At 52.4% G+C, this 11018-nt stretch overlaps 1 protein-coding gene across 2 annotated transcripts in view; it reads left to right on the top strand.

Annotated features, from left to right (window-relative positions):
• Window positions 1–2544: 2544 nt before the first annotated feature.
• LOC115078260 (serum amyloid P-component-like) overlaps window positions 2545–11018 on the top strand; it is an 84389-nt gene continuing 75915 nt past the window's right edge. The window contains exons 1-2 of one of the 2 annotated variants that reach the window (XM_029581068.1): window positions 2545–2684; window positions 4565–4612. The gene's annotated coding sequence lies outside the window, so the exon portion shown is untranslated. Of the gene's footprint in view, window positions 2685–3737; window positions 4029–4564; window positions 4613–11018 lie in introns of those variants that run through there. The other variant, XM_029581067.1, reaches the window with a different exon arrangement.

The following is an 11018-nucleotide window of genomic DNA, read 5'->3' as shown; positions in this document are numbered from 1 at the left end:
TGTCCTGTCTCACATGTTGAGCAATGCTCAAGTGAGCGTGCAGCTCTACTAACAGGAGCCGTAAGATCATTGTCCGAAATGAAGCAAGGGGAAGATGCAGCGCTCGTAACAGCATTTTTTTTTTTTACAAGATGTTATTGAAATGAGTTATTTTATTTTTTTCCACAAAATTTTAACTGGCGTTAAAAGATACCGGATAAGACTTATCCAGTGAACTTAAATGGGAAATTCAACAGCACGGCTATGCTGCTGAATATCCGTGTATAAATATCTACTTAACCAGCTCTATGGCAAGTCTAACTTATCCAATTAACTAAGCTCCCTTTCTCTCTCACACATACACCCTCACACAGGCCACCTATGTCTCTCCCTCACACACCCCTTCACACAGGCTCTCTCTCTCACACACACACACACACTCCTTCACACAGAGTCTCTCTCACACATACACCCTCACACAGGCCACCTATGTCTCTCCCTCACACACCCCTTCACACAGGCTCTCTCTCTCTCACACACACACACACACACACACACACACTCCTTCACACAGTCTCTCTCACACATACACCCTCACACAGGCCACCTATGTCTCTCCCTCACACACCCCTTCACACAGGCTTTGTCTCACACATACACAATCGCTTCACACAGACTAGCACCCTCACATATACAGGATCCCTTTTTCATTATCACCAGCTCCCAATCTCTCACACCCATACACACTCATTCACAATCTGCTCATATAGGCTCTCCCTCTCTCTGGCACCCATACTCAAGCACTCCCCCCCCCCCTGCTCTCTCTCACCCTCCCTGCTCTCTCTCACACCCTGCTGCTCACCCCCCTGCTCCTAAGTCAATGATCGGAGCATGGGACAGATTGTTTTTATTAAAGACTCGTATAAAACTGAATAAGATTGAGTGGTGGTATACGTTTTTCAGAACTTTCATCACAACATCCAGAGGACCTGGCTAGTAAGTGGTCAGTGGGTGTGGGGGAGGAATTCTCCTCTCAAGAACTGGAGGGCTGCTTTACTTCTTATATAAATGGACTCGTATGCTAGAGAAACACAATTCAAAGTTTTCCATAGGGCTCGCGGCTTCAAATTGCTGACATTTTCCTTAAATGTGAAATGAAAATTGGGACTTTTGTTCACTCTTTTATTGTCCCATAAACCTGGTTCTTTCTGGCTGGAGGTTTTAAAAGAAATTTGAAAAGATCATGGAGAAAGAAAAGTTCAATATTTGCCATTAGGGATGGTGGGAGATTTAGAAGATTTCACCCTAGGAGAAAAAAGATTTGCATAGATTGTTTTGCTTCTGGCCAAGAAAGCTGTTTTGACAGCTTGGGTAGGTGAACAATTTCCAGCTGTTACTATAGGGAATTCTTTATTCAGGCTCAGGTTGAAGAATACGCTTTCTGCCGAGCAGCAGGACTGTTTCATGCTTCCTGACAGCATTTAAATAAATGCACTATGGGAATGAGTGAATGGGGTGTGACCGAGGGATTCATGAGTGCTGGTCAGTTTGTTTGGGGCTGGTCAGTGTGTGAATGTTAAGTTTCTTATTCGGTCTTAGTGGCAAAAACTGAAAACTGGGACCAGGGACATCTGCAGATCTATGGCTGCATCTGTTCATTTGTTAGAGAGAAGTTTTATCTTCTACCATGCACAATGATTATGACGTGCTGTAACTGAATAAACTTTGAAAATAAAGGAATCCAGAGCTGACATACTCGTATCTCTCACTTTGAAGGTTTGATCTTCCTCCAAAAAAAGTCTCCCATGTTATGAGTTTTGATATTGATTGACCGCAGTGGGAGGTGGAGTTTGGATGCAGTAGGACTTCTAGGTGTCCAGGCTGCTGTTGGGAATGGGTGGTGGTGGGGAAGAGGAGATTCATTTCTCACGACCCATTGCCCCAGGATGGTTTTAGGGATGCATTTTTTGTCTGGTCTGCTGCCGAAGGGCATTAAGGGGCGCCCTGCTACTGCAGATGCCATCTTAGAGAGGTGAAACTGATGCTCTCTGGGCAGTAATGTTTCCAGGACAATTTTATGTAGCGTGGAACTGTTAATGCTGGGGTGGTGACTAAATTCCACAATGACCTGGTATCTTAGCAGATGATAGCAGGAAAAGACTCGGGTGATTAGAGGGACCTAACCTCTTTCAGGCCTATGTGTGTCAGATATCTTGACAGGCTAACGTTGGAGACTGCTTAGCAGCTTATAGATCAATGCAGAAATCTTTAAGGCTGAACAAAATGGGTCCCCACAAACCAGTTAAACTGGAACTTGTTTACTCAAAAGAAGTGCTTAGCCTAGCATAATGTAGAGAATTAACTGTTATATTATTAAACATGGAGCTGATGAATAACCAATGAACGCAGTGAAAGTGATAACTTGATTCGCTCAGAAATAAAATAGGGCACAGAAGCAGAAGCACTCTTAGGTATATAAGGAGGTATTTGTATCTGTGTAGCCAGCCATACTCTCTTCCCTGTTTAGCAAGCATTCTCTGTGCACAATAAAATACAGAAGAGGGAGTAATTCCAGAAGCTGTCTTGACTGCAAAGCAGAAAGCCAGGGATCAAAAAGGAATAGACCCCCCCCCCCCCATTAATTGGTGTCTATTTCTACAGTTTGGTGCTGAAACCCTTTTAGCTGCAACGGTTGCTCCTTTGCTGTAAGTACCTCCTTTTTTTTTTTTTGGTTCTTATCCTTTGTGTTTTGGGCGGTTATTATACCCGCTCTGCTCTCTGTCTCCCTCAGGAGGGTTTGGGGGGCGGGGGTTGGCTCGGTAGGCAGTGGTAAAGGCGCCCCCATGCTGCCTGCATCCCAGCTCTATCGGCAGCGCAGACACGAAGCCATCGTTGCGGTGCAAGCCGCAGAGACTCCGAGCATGCGCAGTGCTGCTGGTTCCTCCTGCTACTCGCACGCTTCTTCCCTGAAACAGGTTTTAAAATAAACTTGTGTTTAAGTTGACCGGATAAGACTTAGTTAATCGGATAAGTGAGACTTGCCACAAAGCTGATTAAGTAGATACTTTTGCAACGGATATTCAGCAGCATAGCCGTGCTGTTGAATTTGCCATTTAAGTTCACTGGATGAGTTTTATCCGGGCCACTTAGATAAAAGTTTATTTTAAAACCATCTCCCCTAACTCTCTTGAGAATTAGGCACAAAGATAGGAAGATATTTTTGAGGAAGGCCCCTTTTGGCTGGCCTGGAGACACATACTGATGCATCATCGTATTGGCATTGGCAATACAAAAACAAATAAAAGAAAAAATTGTAAAAGAAAAAAAATATCAGAGGTTCTTCCCATATACACCTCTAAATTAGAATGTAATACTTCAAAGGACCAACGTCTTATGATCAATCAAGTGTGCGAGAACCAATACTGGAATCTTTAAATCTGCACTATTGTTCCTTGTAAACCGAGGTAATGTTCTGAACGTGCCGCGGTATATAAAAACCTCTAAATAAATAAATGAGAGTAAAAAAAAACTGGAAGTGAAAAAAGAAAACCCCTCATGGAGGTTAGGGAGGGCGTTGCATTAAGGGGACCTGCATTGTCACAGGTTATGTTTCCTGGGCACATCTGGTCCTGCTGGGTCAGAGTTTCCGGGGGATCCTTTTATCGCACGCACCAGCCCAGCCTCAGCAATGGATGAGATTTAAAAATCATTTTTTTTCCATCATCCCCCCCCCCCCCCCAGCAGCTCAGGTTCAAGGGGGGAGGGGGGGATAGAGAGTGAGGAGAGCAGAGGAAGTGATGGTTCTGGGAGGGAGAGGAGCCATCGCACATTCCCTCCAGCTGCTTCTAGAGCGGTACCGGGAATCTCTTGGTCTTTGTTAGAGACTCCGGGTCCTGAAAACGCTGGAGATGTGAGGGATGTGCTGGTCCTACCTGATGATTTTCCCGGTCACTACTGAGCCGATGTTCTAAAGATCCGGGCGCATAACTGAAGGAGTCGGGCACTTGGATCTCCCTAAATGCCAACCTCCCTCTGCTGAGCTCCTAAATGTAAGCGTCTGTTTGCACACGGCACCTAAAGAGTGGGTGGGGTCAGGTTGGGGAATTCCTAAATTTTGGTGAAGGAATAGCAGGTCTAAATTTTAGGAGTCTCAGTTTTAGGGACTTAAAGCTAGGTGAATGTACACCACAAAAGTTTGGTGCCCGGGTCAGCTGAAATCTGACCTAACTTTACAAGCCTAAAACTGAGGCTCCTGGGTCAGGCACTCAGCCCCTATGTACCTCGCTATTGATACTTTCTATAGCACTACTAGACATACTTAAGCTCTGCACAGACACATATGAGAGACAGTCCCTGCTTTGTGGAGCTTGCAGTCTCGTCGAGACACACAGGAACTTTATTGTAGAAAAATCAACAGAGAAGCATGTAGAATAGCGCAAGTGATGAGTTACGTGACATCTGACAGGTAAGGAGGTGTTTTATTGAGGCACAAATAACATTGAAGAGAAAGCAGCAGCCCAGAACAGGGTTTGAGATCCTGGGCCAGCTCTCCTGGATACTATAATCCTCTCCTTTCTTCCCTCAGAAAGTTCCTTTCTGGTCCTTGTCGCTGTCCTCGTCAGTAGTGCTGAAGGTGAGTACCCATTGCTTTGTCCTTGGAGCAAGAATCCTGTTTTCCAACAAGCGTTCTAGGTGAAAGGTTAAAGCAGCCCTCCCTTGGGGCTGAGTCGCTGGGTAGACATTCATTTTTTGGGTTGTCTTGAGTGTGGCTTCTCTGTCTCATTTCTGCTCACTTTTACAGATTTGGTCATTTGTTTATGCACTCAGTTGCTGCACAGAGAAAATTGCATACAAAGAACAGGATGTGTTCAGAGAAACATAGAAATGACGGCAGAAAAGGACCGATGGTCCATCCAGTCTGCCCAACAAGCTTCCCATGGTAGTATCTGCCACGCCGTGCAGGCTAACCCCATGTATCAGTCAGTGCTGCTTGACATGCTATACTTATGGACTTGGCCATAGAAGCAGTACTATGCTTTTTCCCTTATGTCCGCGTTACAGTATCCCAGACCATGGAAGTCGGGGACCTCTTTTGTCGCCTGAATCCAGTTCTTCTTATCCTCCTGCCCTCTAAGCAGGGAGCAATGGTGCAGTTGCATTAAAGGCATCAAAGTATATTGGTTAAGGGTAGTTATCTCCAAGCCTTCTGCTAAGGGTAGTAACCGCCGTACCAGCAATTTACCCCCACCCCCACACACACTTATCTCATTTCCATCCTCTAACCTTTAATCCACAGTGTTTATCCCATGCTCCTTTGAATTCTTTTTCTTCACCATCTCCTCCGGAAGGGCATTCCGGGCGTCCACCACCCTCTCCTTGAAGAAATATTTACTGATGTTGGTTCTGTCTCTAGCTGATGTTTCTAAGACTGCTTAGGGGTGATTAAGAAATGGATGACTGGAAAATTGAAGTCTTGAGGGTCAGAAAACCATCCTCTTCCTCCCTGAGGATGGCTTCAGTGCTTGAGAGCAGGACTTTATAGCTTTGCAACAAGTTTCCAGTTAAGGGGGTCATCCTAGATGAAGCTCTATCAGTGGAGGCACATATTGTACGTTCCAACTCTACTGTGCGAGATAATTGCGGCCTTTCCTAACAAGTACTGACCTTGCAACAGTGATTCACGTCCTCAGTCCTTCGAGGATGAACTATCGTAAACCCCTACTCATGGGCCATAAGTGGGAACTTTTAATTTATAGTCACCCTGAGATTTCATGAATCAACAGGGTGGGGAGGAAGGGCAGGATCCAGGCAGTACGTGCACAAGCTTTCTTCTCTTTCATACACACACACTCTAACACACTTGCATGTTCACTCTCATGCTGCCCTCCCCCACACATATACTCCCTCCCCAACAAACACATTCCCCCTCACCTACATTTCCTCCCCCTCCATATGCCCCCTCACATATACTACCTACTCCCCATACACACATGCCCCCTCACATTGTCCATAAAGACTACAGAAATTATCTAAGATTCCTGTGTTACCAACACAAGAATATCAGCAACAAGATCAGTGAGTACAGGATGCAGGAATACAGAGTCTGTCACCTCTAGGACTGGAGGGCTCAGGGGATGGGAGCAGGGATACAGAGCCTGTCACCTCTAGGACTGGAGGAATCAGGGGATGGGTAGCAGGGATACAGAGCCTGTCACCTCTAGGACTGGAAGGCTCAGGGGATGGGTACAGGGATACAGAGCCTGTCACCTCTAGGACTGGAGGGCTCAGGGGATGGGAGCAGGGATACAGAGGCTGTCACCTCTAGGACTGGAGGGCTCAGGGGATGGGAGCAGGGATACAGAGCCTGTCACCTCTAGGACTGAGGGCTCAGGGGATGGGCGCAGGGATACAGAGCCTGTCACCTCTAGGACTGGAGGGCTCAGGGGATGGGAGCAGGGATACAGAGCCTGTCACCTCTAGGACTGGAGGGCTCAGGGGATGGGAGCAGGGATACAGAGCCTGTCACCTCTAGGACTGGAGGGCTCTGGGATGGGTGCAGGGATACAGAGCTGTCACCTCTAGGACTGGAGGGCTCTGGGATGGGTGCAGGGATACAGAGCCTGTCACCTCTAGGACTGGAGAGCTCAGGGGATGGGAGCAGGGATACAGAGCCTGTCACCACTAGGACTGGAGGGCTCAGAAGGATGGGAGCAGGGATACAGAGCCTGTCACCTCTAGGACTGGAGGGCTCAGGGGATGGGAGCAGGGATACAGAGCCTGTCACCTCTAGGACTGGAGGGCTCAGGGGATGGGAGCAGGGATACAGAGCCTGTCACCTCTAGGACTGGAGGGATCAGGGGATGGGCACAGGGATTCAGAGCCTGTCACCTCTAGGACTGGAGGGATCAGGGTATAGGTGCAGGGATACAGAGCCTGTCACCTCTAGGACTGGAGCGCTCTGGGATGGGTGCAGGGATACAGAGCCTGTCACCTCTAGGACTGGAGGGTTCAGGGGATGGGAGCAGGGATACAGAGCCTGTCACCTCTAGGACTGGAGGGCTCAGGGGATGGATGCAGGGATACAGAGCCTGTCACCTCTAGGACTGGAGGGCTCAGGGGATGGATGCAGGGATAACGAGCCTGTGACCTCTAGGGCTGGAGGGGTCAGGGGATGGGGGCAGGGATACAGAGCCTGTCACCTCTAGGACTGGAGGGCTCAGGGGATGGTTGCAGGGATACAGAGCCTGTCACCTCTAGGACTGGAGGGCTCAGGGGCTGGGCGCAGGGATACAGAGCATGTCACCTCTAGGACTGGAGGGCTCAGGGGATGGACCCAGGGACACTGAGCCTGTCACCTCTTGGACTGGAGGGCTCAGGGGATGGGTGCAGGGATACAGAGCCTGTCACCTCTAGGACTGGAGGGATCGGGTGATGGGGGCAGGGATACAGAGCCTGTCACCTCTAGGACTGGAGGGCTCAGGGGATGGTTGCAGGGATACAGAGCCTGTCACCTCTAGGACTGGAGGGCTCAGGGGATGGACCCAGGGACACTGAGCCTGTCACCTCTTGGACTGGAGGGCTCAGGGGATGGGTGCAGGGATACAGAGCCTGTCACCTCTAGGACTGGAGGGATCGGGTGATGGGCGCAGGGATACAGAGCCTGTCACCTCTAGGACTGAAGGGCTCAGGGGATGGGCGCAGGGATACAGAGCCTGTCACCTCTAGGACTGGAGGGCTTCAGGGGATGGATGCAGGGATACAGAGCCTGTCACCTCTAGGACTGGAGGGCTCAGGGGATGGTGCAGGGATACAGAGCCTGTCACCTCTAGGACTGGAGGGCTCAGGGGATGGGAGCAGGGATACAGAGCCTGTCACCTCTAGGACTGGAGGGCTCAGGGGATGGGAGCAGGGATACAGAGGCTGTCACCTCTAGGACTGGAGGGCTCAGGGGATGGGAGCAGGGATACAGAGCCTGTCACCTCTAGGACTGGAGGGCTCAGGGGATGGGAGCAGGGATACAGAGCCTGTCACCTCTAGGACTGGAGGGCTCAGGGGATGGATGCAGGGATACAGAGCCTGTCACCTCTAGGACTGGAGGGCTCTGGGATGGGTGCAGGGATACAGAGCCTGTCACCTCTAGGACTGGAGGGTTCAGGGGATGGGGAGCAGGGATACAGAGCCTGTCACCTCTAGGACTGGAGGGCTCAGGGGATGGGAGCAGGGATACAGAGCCTGTCACCTCTAGGACTGGAGGGCTCAGGGGATGGGAGCAGGGATACAGAGCCTGTCACCTCTAGGACTGGAGGGCTCGGGGATGGGTGCAGGGATACAGAGCTGTCACCTCTAGGACTGGAGGGCTCTGGGATGGGTGCAGGGATACAGAGCCTGTCACCTCTAGGCCTGGAGGGCTCAGGGGATGGGAGCAGGGACACAGAGCCTGTCACCTCTAGGACTGGAGGGCTCAGGGGATGGGTGCAGGGATATACAGAGCCTGTCACCTCTAGGACTGGAGGGTTCAGGGGATGGGAGCAGGGATACAGAGCCTGTCACCTCTAGGACTGGAGGGCTCAGGGGATGGATGCAGGGATACAGAGCCTGTCACCTCTAGGACTGGAGGGCTCAGGGGATGGATGCAGGGATAACGAGCCTGTGACCTCTAGGGCTGGAGGGGTCAGGGGATGGGGGCAGGGATACAGAGCCTGTCACCTCTAGGACTGGAGGGCTCAGGGGATGGTTGCAGGGATACAGAGCCTGTCACCTCTAGGACTGGAGGGCTCAGGGGCTGGGCGCAGGGATACAGAGCATGTCACCTCTAGGACTGGAGGGCTCAGGGGATGGACCCAGGGACACTGAGCCTGTCAGCTCTTGGACTGGAGGGCTCAGGGGATGGGTGCAGGGATACAGAGCCTGTCACCTCTAGGACTGAAGGGCTCAGGGCATGGGCGCAGGGATACAGAGCCTGTCACCTCTAGGACTGGAGGGCTCAGGGGATGGGAGCAGGGATACAGAGCCTGTCACCTCTAGGACTGGAGGGCTCAGGGGATGGGAGCAGGGATACAGAGGCTGTCACCTCTAGGACTGGAGGGCTCAGGGGATGGGAGCAGGGATACAGAGCCTGTCACCTCTAGGACTGGAGGGCTCAGGGGATGGGAGCAGGGATACAGAGCCTGTCACCTCTAGGACTGGAGGGCTCTGGGATGGGTGCAGGGATACAGAGCCTGTCACCTCTAGGACTGAAGGGCTCAGGGCATGGGCGCAGGGATACAGAGCCTGTCACCTCTAGGACTGGAGGGCTCAGGGGATGGGAGCAGGGATACAGAGCCTGTCACCTCTAGGACTGGAGGGCTCAGGGGATGGGAGCAGGGATACAGAGGCTGTCACCTCTAGGACTGGAGGGCTCAGGGGATGGGAGCAGGGATACAGAGCCTGTCACCTCTAGGACTGGAGGGCTCTGGGATGGGTGCAGGGATACAGAGCCTGTCACCTCCAGGACTGGAGGGCTCTGGGATGGGTGCAGGGATACAGAGCCTGTCACCTCTAGGACTGGAGAGCTCAAGGGATGGGAGCAGGGATAACGAGCCTGTGACCTCTAGGGCTGGAGGGGTCAGGGGATGGGGCAGGGATACAGAGCCTGTCACCTCTAGGACTGGAGGGCTCAGGGGCTGGGCGCAGGGATACAGAGCATGTCACCTCTAGGACTGGAGGGCTCAGGGGATGGACCCAGGGACACTGAGCCTGTCACCTCTTGGACTGGAGGGCTCAGGGGATGGGTGCAGGGATACAGAGCCTGTCACCTCTAGGACTGGAGGGATCAGGGGATGGGAGCAGGGATACAGAGCCTGTCACCTCTAGGACTGGAAGGCTCAGGGGATGGGTGCAGGGATACAGAGCCTGTCATCTCTAGGACTGGAGGGCTCGGGGGATGGGTGCAGGGATACAGAGCCTGTCACCTCTAGGACTGGAGGGGTCAGGGGATGGGGGCAGGGATCAGAGCCTGTCACCTCTAGGACTGGAGAGCTCAGGGGATGGGAGCAGGAATACAGAGTCTGTCACCTCTAGGACTGGAGGGCTCAGGGGCTGGGCGCAGGGATACAGAGCCTGTCACCTCTAGGACTGGAGGGCTCAGGGGATGGACCCAGGGACACCGAGCCTGTCACCTCTTGGACTGGAGGGCTCAGGGGATGGGAGCAGGGATACAGAGTCTGTCACCTCTAGGACTGGAGGGCTCAGGGGATGGGTGCAGGGATACAGAGCCTGTCACCTCTAGGACTGGAGGGATCAGGGGATGGGAGCAGGGATACAGAGACTGTCACCTCTAGGACTGGAGGGCTCAGGGGATGGGTGCAGGGATGCAGAGCCTGTCACCTCTAGGACTGGAGGGCTCTGGGATGGGTGCAGGGATACAGAGCCTGTCACCTCTAGGACTGGAGGGCTTAGGGGATGGGAGCAGGGATACAGAGCCTGTCACCTCTAGGACTGGAGGGCTCAGGGGATGGGAGCAGGGATACAGAGCCTGTCACCTCTAGGACTGGAGGGCTCGGGATGGATGCAGGGATACAGAGCCCGTCACCTCTAGGACTGGAGGGCTCAGGGGATGGGTGCAGGGATACAGAGCCTGTCACCTCTAGGACTGGAGGGCTTAGGGGATGGATGCAGGGATACAGAGCCTGTCACCTCTAGGACTGGAGGGCTCAGGGATGGGAGCAGGGATACAGAGACTGTCACCTCTAGGACTGGAGGGCTCAGGGGATGGGTGCAGGGATACAGAGCCTGTCACCTCTAGGACTGGAGGGATCAGGGGATGGGAGCAGGGATACAGAGCCTGTCACCTCTAGGACTGGAGGGCTCTGGGATGGGTGCAGGGATACAGAGCCTGTCACCTCTAGGACTGGAGGGCTTAGGGGATGGGAGCAGGGATACAGAGCCTGTCACCTCTAGGACTGGAGGGCTCGGGATGGATGCAGGGATACAGAGCCCGTCACCTCTAGGACTGGAGGGCTCAGGGGATGGATGCAGGGATACAGAGCCCGTCACCTCTA

The sequence above is a fragment of the Rhinatrema bivittatum genome, chromosome 16, assembly GCF_901001135.1.
Source record: "Rhinatrema bivittatum chromosome 16, aRhiBiv1.1, whole genome shotgun sequence".
In the NCBI taxonomy this organism is placed as follows: Eukaryota; Metazoa; Chordata; class Amphibia; order Gymnophiona; family Rhinatrematidae; genus Rhinatrema; species Rhinatrema bivittatum.
Note: the sequence above shows the minus strand (reverse complement) of the source record. Positions and strands in the feature narration are given on the sequence as shown.